The sequence below is a fragment of the Neoarius graeffei genome, chromosome 9 (genome assembly GCF_027579695.1).
Source record: "Neoarius graeffei isolate fNeoGra1 chromosome 9, fNeoGra1.pri, whole genome shotgun sequence".
Lineage (NCBI taxonomy): Eukaryota > Metazoa > Chordata > Actinopteri > Siluriformes > Ariidae > Neoarius > Neoarius graeffei.
This window is the reverse complement of record NC_083577.1, coordinates 76396327-76414348: the sequence shown is the minus strand read 5'-3', so window position 1 is coordinate 76414348 and position 18022 is coordinate 76396327. Positions and strand designations below refer to the sequence as shown.

Sequence of the window (18022 nt, the reverse complement as noted above, 5' to 3'; positions counted from 1 at the left end):
TACCACGGGCGATTGCTCTAAGACAACGAGGGAGGCTCAGCCTCCTCTAAAAATGACGAACATCATGTAGGATGAATTGCGCTAGGCTTATGTTATAGCCGACCTTATAACATTGCTATTTCAGATCCAGAATCATAGAAATATATGTGCTCAACCCAACTACAGTGCGAAATCATTCCGTTATAACTTTCCCCAGTTCACCTAATGTGTGTGTGAGTTTTTCCCCCTCGTGACAGCGCGATGCAGCCCAGCCTCAGTGGACTTCAACGGCATTTGGGAGCTATGCGCTTTTCAATCTCAAAATGCAAGACGATTATTGGACAAATACTGCGAAAACGCCCGCCCACGGAGTCTCACGGACTCCCAGGCTCAGTAGACTTCAATGGCATTTGGGAGCTATGCGCTTTTCAATCTCAAAATGCAAGACGGTTATTGGACAAATACTGCGAAAATGCCTGCCCACCGGACTCCCAGCCTCACAGTGGGAGGGACATGGCAGTTTCCGCGAGGAGACTGGTGATTGGTGAAAGCAGCCGGATATTTTCTTTGATTGACAGCTCGTTTCAAATATAGACAGGCAGCGGTGAATTTCAGTTCAGTCCCATGCGGATTCGCAAGTGGTGTGGTGTATTGTAAGAGATCAACTTACATTTCGATTTCATTCATTACATACGGTTTCTACCAGCTTTTTTAGTTTGTATATATTTTCATTGTAAATAAAGTGTAAATATAGTGTTGTCAAGTTTGCTATCTTAGTTCCAGAAATTTCGTTTATTTGAGTGACTGAACTTGAACTTGAGGGGGCTAGTCAGCTAGCAAGAAAGCTGCGCATGGATGCCAAGCATTGCTGATTTAATTTTAGCGAAGCCATTTGCCAGTCTTCCTTTCGAGGAAAAAATTAAAATTAAAGAGCAGGGTAGACCAACGCCTCAAATTGACTTGGTGAAAAAGGTAGAGAATAATACTCGTTCCTTTCAGCTCTCCTGGTACGAGAAAGTGAATTGGCTAACAGCAAGTGACCCACATCAACAACAGTAAATAGGCTACTTTAGTAATATGTCATGGATGGACCAAAAATATAAAATCTATTTAAAATGTTTATGCTGAGTATATTATATTGGAATATATATTTTTCTGGATATGAATTAAACACAGCTACAATTTGGAAAACATTTTTAAACAAAAACACAGCCGAGAACATTTCACACTACAGACCTGGATTAAAAGTGAAGGGTTATCAAAATTGTCAGTAAAACATTTCTCAGTAAAAATAAGTAAAATATAGGGAAAGTGTCATTGAATGAAATGTGTGGCACCCAGCTCTATGTTTGGCTCCCCAAGGTCAGTGCTTGTGCCTATTCCAGAACACTCTGCTGTTACTGCTGAGGTCCCTGACAAAGAGCTGCTTTCAATAATGATCAATTTTTAAACAACATGCCACAATTTTAACATATAAAATGTTAAAATATACCCCCCCAACACCACCATCATGTATATTGGACAGTAGAAGAAGAAGAGAGGGTCCCATATATGATTCGTACATTGGGGGAGTGCCTGTTAGAGAGCGCACTTGTCCTGGGCCATCGGCATAGTGAGGTAGGGTGGCCAGTTCCTTTCCTCGCCGCCTTACTTCCCCCAGTGTTTCCACCAGGTCCCCATTCACTGCTGGGTGGACAGGGAGCGAGCCCCAGATCCCCGTCGAGCCGAGGCTCGAACCGGGGACCGTTCGCTTAGTGGTCAAGCGCTCTAACCACTTGGCCACTTTGCCTCCGTTGGACAGTAGGCTAATGGGCCAAAAGAACCTGTTATTTCACAGTTTGTGACCCTGCCAACAATCAGCCAGATCAGAGGCAAGAGTATGGGCAAAATTGATGTGTTTTTTCTTTTTTCTTTTAAAATCTGGAAATATCGTAACCGACCAGCCTCCCCTGTTTGAAAGACTACCAGCCGCCACTGAAGTATACTTATGTATAACTTTATTAAGTATATCTCTGATAAGTAAATAAAAAGTAAACTGAAAGCATACTCTCTTATTTTTAGTTTAAAAGAAGTATACTAGAAGCACACTTAAATAAACTTCTTTTTTGTAAGGGTATACAAATCTTTCACGAAGTGATCACTGCAAACTCGAGCATGCTTTGACTTGGCTCCCTTTGATTTCAGTGAGAGGTTCAAAAGCCACCTTTCTCTATGTCTTTTTGTGAAATCCTGTGTTCGTTCACCCTTTTTTATCAGTTCACGGGGAACCCTGAAGAAACTTTTTATCCGTTTCACAGTTTGATCAATTCAAACAACCGAAAACAACATTTTTCGTAAGGCAAAAATGTAAGGCATTTTTCATGCGAGCAATGCACCTTCCCCGTACAAATGCTTTGTCAACTGAGCTTTGGTAGATCACCAGCTAAAGTTTTGAATAACTAATGAGGTGGATGTGACATCACATGAAACCCAGCAACATACATGTATCTACATGTATATCCATCATATTTAAAGCATTAAAAATGTCATTAAATGTCATTTACTACAGATATGTAAATCACAATATTGTCGATGAACTTTGTGTCTGAGTTCTGACAAATAGCGCACCCCCCCAAAAAAAAAATTGGTTATTTTGGTTTTGGCCAAAATAGGGGTTTCCTGGCTATATATACTTTCACATTTCTGTTTTAAGAAATCATCCACACATTTCGCCAAAATGACAAAGAAACGTTTTATTTACTATTGGGTGAGGAACCAGTATAAGAAATGTGGTGGTAAAAACAGTCAGTCTAAAACCTTACAAGCTAAGTGAGATTTCTTCACACAGTGAACATCATGTCATGCTTTGATCAAGATTCTGAACAGCTATGTGGCAAAGTGAAAAGGATAAAAGCCTAACTCGGTTTCTAAGCGGATACTGGCTGTCAAAATATCCGTGACGCTCCTGAGTAAACAGTGAAAATGGAGTATTTTATTTCACTTTTAAGGGTAACAAGTTTTTAAAATGCTAAAACATTATTGTGGTTGATTTACATGCAAAAGAGAAGCATATTTCAGTGTAGAAAAACGTGTAGTTTTTGGAAATTATATATAATATAAAATGTGAAGTTTTCCCAGACTGCCACACATATATTAAATTAGGTTAAAGGGGACATGCTGTGGAAATGTTCTGTTGTTGCTGTTTTTGAAATGAGATATGTTGATGTGACTTGAGGATGTCCTGGGCCTTGCAAAGTAGATTGTTACCTAACTAGTCTGTAATGGCCATAGAAAGGAAATTGGTTTTCCGGCAAAGAAATGGGCAGAGAGAACAGACCAGTTAGAAAAGTGTCTGTTTTCTATGTACGTAGAAACTTCCCTCATTAACATATGACTGCCCATAGTAGTGTGAATCAAGAAAATTGAGAGGAGCCATCTACCTCGAAGGAACAACCAAAGACATCAGGAAGAAAAAGCACAAGTATGGATATTCTTCCAAAGGAAGTTAATACACAAAAAGAGTCCCTGAAAATTTCAGCCCGACACTGGCACATTTGAGTGAAGGAATTTTTATCAACTTTCAGTCATATCAGCCAGGCTTTGGTACAAAGCTGATATTGTAAGATGGAGCTGTGCTAACTCTGTTGGAGCACACCGCTAATTCTGTGGGTGTGGTTGACAGAGTTCTCCTTTAAAGATGTTAGCCAAACCGAGTGAAGCTATTTACATATTTAATATTTAATGGCACAGCTCCAAATTCAGCCTGCCTTATCCTATAAGATGTTCAAGCTAAAATGGCATGAGAAAAAAGAACCAAAGTGTTTTTTTTTAAATATAAAAGCTCACAAACTATACAAAAGCATCTCAGGGAATAATATAAAATAATTGAAAAGTGTATGGGTGGCATGGTGGTGTAGTGGTTAGCACTGTCGCCTCACAGCACTGGGTTCGAAGACCTTAAGCACTACTGTTTTTATTATTCATATGTATTTTCTCACAGTGCATTATATTTATTACATTATATTTATTACTCTTAAGAGACACCCAGATCACACCAATGTCATGAATGTTTCACCTCTGCTGCAATAGTGGGGGCTCTGGGCTAGCGCTCAGAAAGTTGTGAGTTCAAATCCCAGCACCACCAAACTACCACTGTTGGCTCCAGCTTGCTTTGCATAAAGATGTGAGCGAAATAAGCTTTTAAAGAGAAATTATTCTAGTTACGTTTTAGTACTAAGGCTCTTGTCTGATATCATTGTATATCATTACATTGTATAAGACCTTAAGCACTACTGTTTTTATTATTCATATGTATTTTCTCACAGTGCATTATATTTATTGCATTATATTTATTACTCTTAAGAGCCACACAGATCACGCCAATATTTCAGGTACTAAATCCAAGACTGAGCCTCAATGGATATGACATTTTCTACACAAGACACCGATGACTCATTGTGAAAATTTCATTACAGATCCTTTCTGTGTCAGCCCACAATGACAGAGAGGCTTTGGAGAGATAAAATTGCCAATCTTCCCATACTGTAGGACAATGGATCTGTGTCAGACCAAGATCAAATGGGTGCCAAAGGCTAAGGAGAGAAAACAAGATGATCTGAGCAGATTCACAAAAGCAGATTTACTCGTTATTTCCCAGTCTTGTAGTTCATTTAATTATATCCATTCCCATTACAACTGATTTGATTAATTTGATCATATAGAGTAAATTACACCACCACTTTGAAAAAAAACCCCACACATTCAGATGTGTATCATTTATTGTACAAGTGTATCCTCACATTTTATTGTAGAATACAAATTTGTCCTCATTTTCATAACAGACTCAGTGAGAAGAGAGAATAACTAAAAGTGGATTTCTAGCCATGAACATGTCTTTATACCACAGACTTTACACCATTCTAGGGCATAGATAAAGGTAGAGGTAGATCAGATGGCTGGCTGTGGAGGGAGAAGACAAAATCAGAGACAAATATATAATGGGACAACAAGGAAATAAAGCAAAATAAATTAATTTTGGTGCCTGGGGGACCTAAAAGTAATACTCCATTTTTACCCTGCCTTATCTGAGCTGTGGCATGCACTTTAAATCTTTTATCTACTGGTGGTTTTTTTTTTTTTTTTTGGCTGACTCAGGTGCTTGCCTCATGTTTTATTCATCTCCATGCCTGGACCAAACCGCGAGTTGGCCTAGCGTGTCCGCCTCTTGACCGGGAGATCACGAGTTCTACTTGCAGTAGGGTCATACCAAAGACCATCATAAAAATGGTACCTACTACCGTCTGGCAAGGCACACTGTAATACAGATGTGAGTGGAAAAGTCAAACTCTCGTGGTTACCAGAGGACTAGCCCCCTCACTGTAACCCTAACTGTATAGGCGAGAGGCCAAGGGCTATCGAAACAGAGATCGGTGCTGCACCCATATGCCTTAAAGAGTTGGTTAGTACTGGGACAGGAGACTGCCTGGGAAGACAAGATTCTGGCATGAAAGGCACTTTGACTTTGATGCCTGGACCAAAAAGGAAGCTCAAAATGGCTTCTTTCTTCCTTGCACCTGGTATGTATCTAAACATACAGTGCTCAGCATAAATGAGTACACCCCCTTTGAAAAGTAACATTTTAAACAATATCTCAATGAACACAAACAATTTCCAAAATGTTGACAAGACAAAGTTTAATATAACATCTGTTTAACTTATAACGTGAAAGTAAGGTTAATAATATAACTTAGATTACACTTTTTTTTCAGTTTTACTCAAATTAGGGTGATGCAAAAATGAGTACACCCCACAACAAAACTATTACATCTAGTACTTTGTATGGCCTCCATGATTTTTAATGACAGCACCAAGTCTTCTAGGCATGGAATGAACAAGTTGGCGACATTTTGCAACATCAATCTTTTTCCATTCTTCAACAATGACCTTTTTTAGTGACTGGATGCTGGATGGAGAGTGATGCTCAACTTGTCTCTTCAGAATTCCCCAGAGAAAATAATTTCTTTACACCACAAAGGTGAAGGCTACAAGAAGATCAGCAAAGCTTTACTTATCAGTCAGAATACTGTAGCAAAAGTGGTGCAAAAAATTTAAGAAAGATGGAACTGCAACCATCTCACAGAGATGTCCAGGTTGTCCACAGAAGTTAACACCTTGACAGGAGCGTCTTCTGATGAGAAGGGTTGAAGAAAATCGGCATGCAAGTTCACTGCAGTTATCTAAAGAAGTAGAAAGCCAAACCAGGGTGACTATTTCCCGTGACACAATACGACGTACACTGCAGAGCAGTGGCGGCTGGTAGTCTTTCAAACAGGGGAGGCTGGTCGGTTACGATATTTCCAGATTTTAAAAGAAAAAAGAAAAAACACATCAATTTTGCCCATACTCTTGCCTCTGATCTGGCTGATTGTTGGCAGGGTCACAAACTGTGAAATAACAGGTTCTTTTGGCCCATTAGCTTACTGTCCAATATACATGATGGTGGTGTTGAGGGGGTATATTTTAACATTTTATATTTTAAAATTGTGGCATGTTGTTTAAAAATTGATCATTATTGAAAGCAGCTCTTTGTCAAGAACCTCAGCAGTAACAGCAGAGTGTTCTGGAATAGGCACAAGCACTGACCTTGGGGAGCCAAACACAGAGCTGGGTGCCACACATTTCATTCAATGACACTTTCCCTATATTTTACTTATTTTGACTGAGAAATGTTTTATTGACAATTTTGATAACCCTTCACTTTTAATCCAGGTCTGTAGTGTGAAATGTTCTCGGCTGTGTTTTTGTTTAAAAATGTTTTCCAAATTGTAGCTGTGTTTAATTCATATCCAGAAAAACATATATTCCAATATAATATACTCAGCATAAACATTTTAAATAGAGTCTATATTTTTGGTCCATCCATGACATATTACTACAGTAGCCTATTTACTGTTGCTGATGTGGGTCACTTGCTGTTAGCCAATTCACTTTCTCGTACCAGGAGAGCTGAAAGGAACGAGTATTATTCCCCACCTTTTTCACCAAGTCAATTTGAGGCGTTGGTCTACCCTGCTCTTTAATTTTAATTTTTTCCTCGAAAGGAAGACTGGCAAATGGCTTCACCAAAATTAAATCAGCAATACTTGGCATCCATGCGCAGCTTTCTTGCTAGCTGACTAGCCCCCTCAAGTTCAAGTTCAGTCACTCAAATAAACGAAATTTCTGGAACTAAGATAGCAAACTTGACAACACTATATTTACACTTTATTTACAATGAAAATATATACAAACTAAAAAAGCTGGTAGAAACCGTATGTAATGAATGAAATCGAAATGTAAGCTGATCTCTTACAATACACCACAACACTTGCGAATCCGCATGGGACTGAACTGAAGCTCACCGCTGCCTGTCTATTTGAAATGAGCTGTCAATCAAAGAAAATATCCGACCGCTTTCACCAATCACCAGTCTCCTCGCAGAAAGCTTTGCCATGTCCCTCCCATGTGAGGCTCGGAGTCCGTAGGTGGGCATTTTCGCAGTATTTGTCCAATAATCATCTTGCATTTTGAGATTGAAAAGCACATAGCTCCCAAATGCCATTGAAGTCCACTGAGGCTGGGAGTCCGGTGGGCGGGCGTTTTCGCAGTATTTGTCCAATAATCGTCTTGCATTTTGAGATTGAAAAGCGCATCGCTCCCAAATGCCATTGAAGTCCACTGAGGCTGGGAGTCCGGTGGGCGGGCGTTTTCGCAGTATTTGTCCAATAACCGTCTTGCATTTTGATATTGAAAAGCGCATAGCTCCCAAATGCCATTGAAGTCCACTGAGGCTGGGCTGCATCGCGCTGTCATGAGGGGGAAAAACTCACGCACACATTAAAGTTATAACGGAATGATTTCGCACTGTAGTTGGGTTGAGCACATATATTTCTATGATTCTGGATCTGAAATAGCAATGTTATAAGGTCGGCTATAACATAAGCCTAGCGCAATTCATCCTACACGATGTTCGTCATTTTTAGAGGAGGCTGAGCCTCCCTCGTTGTCAGAGCAATCACCCGTGCTGCAGAGGAATGGCATGCATGGATGCTGTCCACGAAAGAAGCCTCCCCTAAAGCCTAGGCACAAAAAAGCCCACCTAGAGTTTGCCAGGGCCCATGCTGACAAAGATGAAGACTACTGGGACTCTATACTCTGGAGTGATGAGACCAAGATAAATGTTTTTGGAACTGATGGCTTCAAAACTGTATGGCGTCACAAAGGTGAGGAATACAAAAAAAAACGCATGGTGCCTACAGTGAAACATGGTGGTGGCAGTGTCCTTATGTGGGGCTGCATGAGTGCTGCTGGTGTCGGGGAGCTGCATTTCATTGATGGCATCATGAATTCACAGACGTATTGCTCTATACTGAAAGAGAAGATGCTACCATCACTCCGTGCCCTTGGTCATTGTGCACTTTTCCAACATGACTAAACACACATCTCAGGCCATTGTTGGATTTCTGAGGAAGAAGAGGGTGAAAGTGATTCAGTGGCCAAGTATGTCTCCTGATCTGAACCCAATCGAACACCTATGGGGAATTCTGAAGAGACAAGTTGAGCATCACTCTCCATCCAGCATCCAGTCACTAAAAGAGGTCATTGTTGAAGAATGGAAAAAGATTGATGTTGCAAAATGTCGCCAACTTGTTCATTCCATGCCTAGAAGACTTGGTGCTGTCATTAAAAATCATGGAGGCCATACAAAGTACTAGATGTAGTAGTTTTTGTTGTGGGGTGTACTCATTTTTGCACCACCCTAATTTGAGTAAAACTGAAAAAATGCGTAATCTAAGTTATATTATTAACCTTACTTTCACGTTATAACTTAAACAGATGTTATATTAAAAACTTTGTCTTGTCAACATTTTGGAAATTGTTTGTGTTCATTGAGATATTGTTTAAAATGTTACTTTTCAAAGGGGGTGTACTCATTTACACTGAGCACTGTAACTGAATAACTCTATGATTATTAGCACAAAGGACAGTAAACATGTTATACTAGGCTATACTAGATGTGATCTTTCAACAGTTTCATGCTTGGTCCACAGTGGCTTGACTTGCGAGTTCTTGGGATTCCTGAGAGGGATGTACTTACAACACAAAGGTCAAGAAATAAATCATGCTGGCTATGTGGTCACCTAATTTGTTTTAATTTGTGTTAAATCATATATTTGCATGCAGGAATATGTCACTGCTATACAGTTTGAACATAGGAGTGAATCACTAAACTTCTGTTGGTGCTTTCAGTCACTGAACTTCTCTCAATACAACAAATAAGTAAGGTTTGTTTTCTCTTGCTAGCTGCTACTAGAAAACTTTTTTTTCCCTGGACAGCCTACTTGAGCTGCTAGAAGAGATACTAATGGAAGAAAGATCTTATTCTACCCATTCTGTTCTTAGTTTTACTCTCCTCTAGGTTTCCACTTCTTTACAAATAGAACTGAAACAAGATCTGTTGATATCCAAAGCACAACCACCACACAGCCTTGGACTGGACTGAGCTGGTATCTGAGACCACAGAGAACAAAATGTAGCCTTTCCCCAGCCAAGAGTTTCTGAAATGCAGCTTTACTCCAACCCTCAGCCCCTGTAAACAAGCCCAACCTTGGGTCAGACTCAATGGCTCAAGGTATTGAATTTCACACCTGCTTTCAGTGAATGTTAATGGAAGTTTTGCAAAGTGTTTTTGCTCTCTTTTTGCCAGCTGTCTGTAGATCCTGTCTTTGTAGTTTCTTATGAGATATCAACTCTGATAAATAAAGAGCCATGTGAGAGAATGTCAATCTGAGAAGTGTTACCAGCACACACACAACACGGGGCTGAACATTAACAAATTGCTTTCTGAATGTCTAGCTTCAATGAGCCACTTCCGTTCAAATGATTTTCTCAATATTTCTATTCATCAAAAGACCTCACAGCACACCCTAATGCTTTCACAAAATAATTATTTTCACACACACACACACACACACACACACACACACACACACACACACACACACACACACACACCTTCTCAGAACGGCATCTATTTTTTGCTACATTCACAAAAAGAAAAAGCCTAGAAGCAGTGCGGAATTCAAATCAAACATTTCAGCATTTTAGCGCTCTCTTTATATGAATTCCCAAAATATCTGAAATCTGTATGTTCCAAAACTGTTAGATCAGAGGACAGACCTCACTATTGACTACTGCCACATGTGCATACATGTCAACCTATACGGAATGTCCATATTTTATACGGATTTGATTCAATAAACGTAGTATACGGGCGTAAAAATAAAGTTATACGGATTCTTTAAAAAAACTTCAATATTTATTTAGAGCTATACTCAATTCCCACGATGATAAAAGAGCGCATAACATTCATTTACAAACGTACTGTACACCACAGAAAGCACAAACAGCCAGTAAAGAGTCTTATGAAATCGCGCGTTATCTTGTGGTAGCGAGACTTCGTTCCACTTTTGATCATGCGCACACCGCATTGCGAGAATCCCGCTAACCGGGAAGTAACAGTCTGAAACGCGTATTTCCACCTGAGCGACTTTCAATAGCGACTGAAAAGATTCTGAATGGGCACTCCGGCAAGATCAACACAGACACTTGCTGTGACATTAGGGGTGGGCAAAATTATCGATACGGCGATATATCGCGATACTTTGTCTTCCGATTCAATATCGATACTCAAAATTTGAATATCGATATTTTTTCAAATAATAAATCATGTTTCAGATGGGTTGTAAATCCAGTACAACTTCCGCACCTCCGCTCCGCAAGGTGTCGCTGTGCCGCTACCTCACTGCAAGGCACTCTTCGTCTTCTCTTTTTTTCCCGGTGGTTGCAGTGAGGGAAAAAAAACAAGCAAGCATGGCTGTTAATGTAAACCTAGAGACGCCGCCGAACTTTAAGGCAGATGTTTGGAGGCACTTTGGATTCCAAAGGAAAGGAGAAAAAAAAACAGTGAGCTGGACAAAGAGTACGCACTTTGCAAAACCTGTTTCGCTCCAATTAGATATTTAGGTAACACAACAAACTTGCGAACTTACTTAGCACGACACCACCCCGACATATTAGCTCAGCCGGAGCCACCGAAACCCGACCCGAAGCAAACTACACTGGACAGCGCCAAAGTCCTCCCATCTACTTCAGTGATGTGTGACTTACTGTAACTGTGAACTTAATTTTGTCATTTAAGGCCAAAGGCAAGAAGCTGCACTTTATTTTGCATTTTCAATTTTAGTGTGTGTGAGACACTGCATTTTATTTTGAGTATTTACTCAAAGTTCAGAAGAAACGTGATTCACTGAGGTTTCAATTCAGTTTCAGTGTGTGGACACTGACCCACACTGCACTTTGTTTCATAATTGTGCTCAGGGAGACTAAGATGCACACTGCACTTTTCAATGTGTTCCAGACAGTGTGTTGTTCCTGCAAATATGTTGTAACTTGCGCTTGTATAGTTACAATAAAATGGCATGGATAATTAGAATTACATTGTTTTGACTCAGTTTGTCCCATGAATTATCACTATCATCTGATGTACATACAACTCGGATTTTAAGATGCATATTGCGTTTACATTTTTCAGTGAACTATGTAGAATATTTCAATATATCGCAGTATCGTATCGTGACTCAAGTATCGTGATGCGTATCGTATCGTGACTCAAGTATCGTGATGCGTATCGTATCGTGAGGTCCTTGGCAATACCCACCTCTATGTGACATGCAACCTAGTGAGGTATTGGTGCAGAGTGCTAAAAAAAAAAGCTGTCATGGAGTACAATTCAGAACATTCGAGTGACACTTTGTGTTTTTGTCGAACATTAGAGCTTGGTATTCATTCTGAAGGTTTATTGTTATTAATATTGAATAAAAAGTAACTTGGATATATCATTGTTAATTATCATTCAAATTTTAGGTAAATTATTTTAATTTGCATCTTATACGGATTTTATAAGGGAAATACGGATTTTGGAGGTTGGTTATACAGGTTTGATTGACCAAAGGTTGACATGTATGCATGTGTAAGATCTTTTAAAACTACTTGTTTGGCCTTGTGCATTGTATTGATTAAACATTTTGAGTCTTTCTCACATTAGTCCAAAAGTTTTTAGACATTTTCAGAATTTGGCTTATATTACAATAGAATACTATAGGCCAGCGGCGAACTATTACTATTAGAGCTGGGACTTGAGCTCAGCCAAAACTTAGCCAGACACACCAAAAAAGGAACAGGGTAAAGGATTTTGCAAGGGATTAATGGCAGGCTGCCAGGTCGCTCCATTTTGTGTAGTTGTCGATGTTGATTTTAAAAGTAACTAAGTACCATAAATGACACAGGGAAATTAATACTTAAGTATGAGTGAAAAACACTGTAGCGAGCGTGCAGCATGGAAGAAGAGTCTGGAGACATAAATCTTAGTTTCTCGGTCGTTAGGCTGTGCTACTTGCTCTCAATAGCACTGGCTTTATTAGCATTTGCTAACACTACTGATGAACGCTACACTGGCTGGAAGGTGACTTCACTGCTGTGTCGATGGCACTGAGTCGCAGTTAAGCTCACAATGACCTTCGAGAAGGCCTAGGGTGATACATTTTTGGTCCTGCCCACTATAAATCAAAATCTGATTGGTTAATTCATCTGTCACTTCCTACATAAACATACACTGTCATGGCCTTCTGTCCCGGCAATTAAGTCCTAACCAATGAGTGAGCCAGCTCTAAACTCTTCTCAGCCTAGACACAACAAACAAAAAATAATAATTGGATTTTTCTATTTTAATGTTTACAGGACAGTAACCCTTTCATTTCTGAAGCAAATAGAAAATGAGCTCAAATTAGAAGAGAACAATTATAATGAAATTTTGAAAGAATAAAAGAAATTAAAGAATGAAAGAAATTAAATATAACATTTTAAATGCTGATATGTTTGGGCTTCTCTGAATGCCTAAAAGGCCCTGACAGTTCCCCTCTGATACAGGCACATTGAGCGGTACACTCAGTGCTTTTGGGAGTGACAGGAAGTTAGGATTTGGCACATGAATGCAAAGGGAAATTAAATGTTTTGCAATACCATTGAGTCATTCACGAAGAGACAGGCATACAAAATCTGGTCAACATGAAGCCTCTAACACACAACAAGTCCTTTTGCTCTGTGCTCCACAATATTTTGCAAGCTTCTTGTTTTAAAATTGAAAAGGCTGCCTACCTATCAATATTTATGGTGGTGTGAAATAAGTTTATTTTAGGGTGCTTTCACGTATACAGAGTTTAGTCCATTTGAATTTAGCCCTTGTGTGTGTGAGCCCAGCAACCACACTCAGGTATTGGCTAAAACAACCAGTCTTGGGGAATCTCAGTTCAGGTCCAACTCCCTTCATTCAATTGTAATGAAAAAGGGATTGAGACTGAGCATGTAATCGGACAGACGGACGGACGGACGGATGGGCGGGCGGACGGACGGACGGGCAGACATAAAATGGTTAAACTGAGCTGTGAGGTGAAAACTAAGCCAAAGGACAGAGCTGTTGAACTGTAGAAACGCAGTGTGTTCTGGATATTCTGAATGACAAAAATAAACACTCAATGCACACTGTCAGGCCAGCACTGGAATCCATCAGAGACCCCACTTTTCCAGAGCACACCTCGGCCAACAAACATGGCCGCCACAGACTACAATCCCCAGCAGCCCACTCCACCTGCACGTTCACACTCACCAGAGTTATAATAATGTGCACCTGTTTTCAATCACACTCATCCTTTAGAAACAAACTTTGGACACAATCTCATGGCGAAGTAAGTGTCACTGTGCCTTACCTGAACTTACCAAGCCATTTGATTCTGTGTTTGATATTCTGGTTTTGATTTTGCCTTGTTACCTGGTTTTAGCAGTTTGGATTTTCCATTGTCTTTCTGTTATGTCTTTTGCTTCATGTTTTTGATCTGTTTGGCAGTTCTTTTAATAAATTCTAAACTGCATTTTAATCCATCTCTAACTCTGTCACATGACACAGACACAAAATACCTTAAACTAATTATTTATATAATTATAATTTATTTAGCATTGGCTCTATGTTGCATGTGTTTGGGTGATTTTTGTGATTTCTGTGCACACTTGGCAAAGGTTTCTTTTCTGTAGCCATATTTCTAAAAAACAAGAGTGCTCTGAGAGCACAATATCCCCCACTGGCAACTATATCTATGTTATAAGGCCATAACTCTGGTAAAATGCGACTGAATTGAACAAAATTACAATATGCATATTACTGACATATAACAAAGAATCCTGTCAAGTTTCATGAAATTCCTCCAAAAAATTGTGAGAGGAGTTGATTTCAGAAGGTGAGTACCCTTCCTGGGATGGACGGACATAATCCCACTTCGGGCCTTTCAGCCAGCAGGTGATAAAAATGACTGAAAGAGTTTTAAGTATGTTTTCAGTGACAGACACCTGTCAGCCAAGTCATTTTGTCTTCATTTGTTTCATTATGTGCAATGTGAAACCAAGCCCAACCAAATGACAAACAAAATAAAATGATCAATTTTGTTCTGCTTCCGATTCTTACTTTGCAAATGGATTAAAAAGGGTAAAAAGTGCACTTTTTTTTGCTCCATTATCGTTATACCAGCAAATTTGCAAATTTCTTTGTTTTTACAGTATTTCTATATGTAAATGGCAGATTTTGTCATTCAAAATCTGCCAGTGTAGCAGTGTTTTATTTTGTTTTGTTTGTTTGTTTGTTTGTTTGTTTGTTTGTTTGTTTGTTTGTTTGTTTGTTTGTTTGTACCCACTTTGACCCAAAATTGCACTCATGCTACGTCCTACCAAGACCGCTTTATATAGCAGACACAAGGCTACAAGTTCCAACAAAATAAATATAACAGAGTGTATATAAGAGCACATAACATTAAACATCTCATATGTGGCTGCTCAAACAAAACTAATTTATACTAACTGTAACACAACTAATTTAAATAATACATATATTTAGTCACTGCCTTAAAGTGGAGCTCCTGATGAGAGTATGAGTAAAATATTTGCAAGGGTACAAAATCAACCTGAATAGAATAATAATATTTAAATAATATTGGCCAGCATTGAGTGATATATCCATTCAGCTAGCATGATACTGGACAAGTCGAAGACAAGTAGCTGAATGGAATATATCTGATATACCATGAAAAAAAAGCCAGCCAATATTATTATTATTATTATTATACATACACACTCTCTTCATATCAGTATATCAGCATTCGTGAAGGCCAATGCTAGCTTACCCGCAAGTTGGTGCTGTTAGCACGGCAGTGAAGTCACCTACAGCCGGTGTAGGGTTCATCAGCGCGCCACTGAATTCACCTTCCAGCCGCTATAGCATTCATCAGTAACACAGGCTAACGACCGAGAAACTACGATTTCTGTCCTAAGACTCGACACACATGTGCCACAGCATTTTTCATTCAGACTTAAGTATTTATTTCCTAATATAATTTACTTAGTTATTTTTAAAATCAACATCGACAACTACACACAACAGAGCAACCTGGCAGTCAAAATTCTCTCTAAATCTTCCACTTTTAACAAAGCAAACCTCGCAGCCATGTTTGTTTACAAACTGTCACAGTCACTCACTAGTGTGGAAGTCTTACATCTCCGACGTGTCTCTTTTCCAGTTTTTCAATGTCCATTGGTCTGTTTTTCTCTTGTAAATATGCATGAAGAATACATATAATGAAGTTTTGGTAGCCTTTTGGGTGTTCAGCGCATCTTTAGTTTCAGTTTTCAGTTTATTTATTTAGTGCTTAAACCAAGCACTGGATTAGCCTCGGCTTCTCTCTTTTCCGGCTGACAAAGAAATTGTGCGCATGCGCAGCAGAAAAGTTTTATCATTGGATCTTCGCATGAGCTCTGACATGTGACGTCATGTTGTCTTGACAATGTGCAATATTATAACAATATTGCACGCTCATTCTCCATTGGGGAGAGTGGCGTAATGCATGGAGGATAAGTGATATAACAATACTGCATGCCATCAATAAACCCGCTAAAAGGGAACAGAATACTTGTTTTTATTCCATGGAAAGAGTGGCCGGTGTGTATAATAATATAGCATTGAACCATCAAATTGTGTAGTGTAGTGTATTGTATTTCATATTAATAAATAGCTGCATTGTCTTGTAACAGTGAGACCAATAATGAGATGCTCATTGCAGTTACGGATACATATTTATTCCTTTCTTTGACACCACATGCCATGCACCAGAAACAACACCATGACATTTATTATGATGTGACTCTGCTGGGTGCCTGGTGGACAGCAGTGAACCAGCGCTTTCACTTTAAATCATTACTATATAGTTACAATCGAATATCAAACTTGATGTCAAAGTGTGTGCACACCATTAGAACTAATTAGCATGCACCTGTTACTGATTAGAACTCAATCACAACATATACATATATAAAAATAACTGCTGAATAAAAACTCATCTATCTTATGTAAATAAAGGTACAAATTTTGTTGTCCGGTGGTCAAGTGTTTTTATGAAATACGTGGCCTTGTACTTATGATCAGGTACCCTGTGGTGGTACACGTTCATCATTCGTACATACATACGTATGGACATTATATGGTCAAGCCATTAAAATCAGGTCAATGCATTACCGTATCCTCTGAAGTATGGGGCTCTGCTCTGTGCGCAAAGATTCAGGAGCTCCATTATCATTGTTATTAAACTTATTGCCATCATAGGGGCAAGCAATTAGCTGGTACCAAAAGAAAAGAAAAAAGTTTTGAGTGAAGGCCAACAAAAGAGCATACACAGTACCAGTCAAAAGTTTGTACACCCCTACTCATTCATAGGTTTTTCTGTATTTTGACTATTTTCTACATTGTAGAACAATACTGAAGACAGCAACACTATGAAATAACATCTGGAACATATATGGAATTAAATGGTAAACAAAAAAAAGTGTTAAACAAAATATGTTTCATATTTTAGATTCTTCAAAGTAGCCAGTGTTTACCTCGATGATGCTTTGCACACTACTGGCATTATCTTAACCAGCTTCATAAACCTGGAATGTTTTTCAATTAACAGGTGTGCCTCATCAAAAGTTAATTATTGAAATTTCTTGCCTTCTTAATGCATTTGAGATCAAACATCCATCCATCCACCCATTATCCGTAACCGCTTATCCTGTGCAGGGTCGCGGGCAAGCTGGAACCTATCCCAGCTGACTATGGGCGAGAGGCGGGGTACACCCTGGACAAGTCACCAGGTCATCGCAGGGCTGACACATAGAGACAAACAACCATTCACACTCATACCTACAGTCAATTTAGAGCCACCAATTAACCTAACCTGCATGTCTTTGGACTGTGGAGGAAACTGGAGCACCCGGAGGAAACCCACACAGACATGGAGAGCATGCAAACTCCACACAGAAAGGCCCCCATCAGCCCCTGGGTTCAAACCCAGAACCTTCTTGCTGTGAGGCAACAGTGCTAACCACTACACCACCATGCCACCTGAAATCAAGCAGTAAACTAGACAGAGACTGTGACTAAAGTCACAGTAATTTCCGCTAGCTGTTACAAACCAGGACGTCTGGTCACCGTACCCTATAGATCTGGAATGGTAAGAGATAGAGAATGCCACTTGGTGAGGAAAAGTTGTGCCCTGCCACCCTGAACAAAATAAAACAAATTGATTGAAAAAATCATGAAAATTGACAGGGTTATAAGTGATTGGAAAAAATAAAAATAAAAAGCTCGTTTTTCATGGATCTTTCTCATTTGGTGATCCAGATCACCACCAAAAGTCAGCAACATAATTCAGCCCAGAGGTATTCTTCATTTGAAATTTGGTGATGATTGGTTGAAAACTGAGGGAGAAATAGCATCCTAAAAATGTTACAAGAAGAAGAAAGTAGAAAGATCCTGAGTGAGATTAACAATTTGCGCCAGCACTGCTAATGCAAATTAATAATAAAAATACAGTAAATAGCCCTTTTCCAC

The 18022-nt window shown here is 39.3% G+C and overlaps 1 protein-coding gene across 4 annotated transcripts in view; it reads right to left on the bottom strand.

The window, feature by feature from the left end:
- slc4a3 (solute carrier family 4 member 3) overlaps positions 1 to 18022 on the bottom strand; it is a 204831-nt gene that overhangs the window by 101947 nt on the left and 84862 nt on the right. The window lies entirely within an intron of this gene.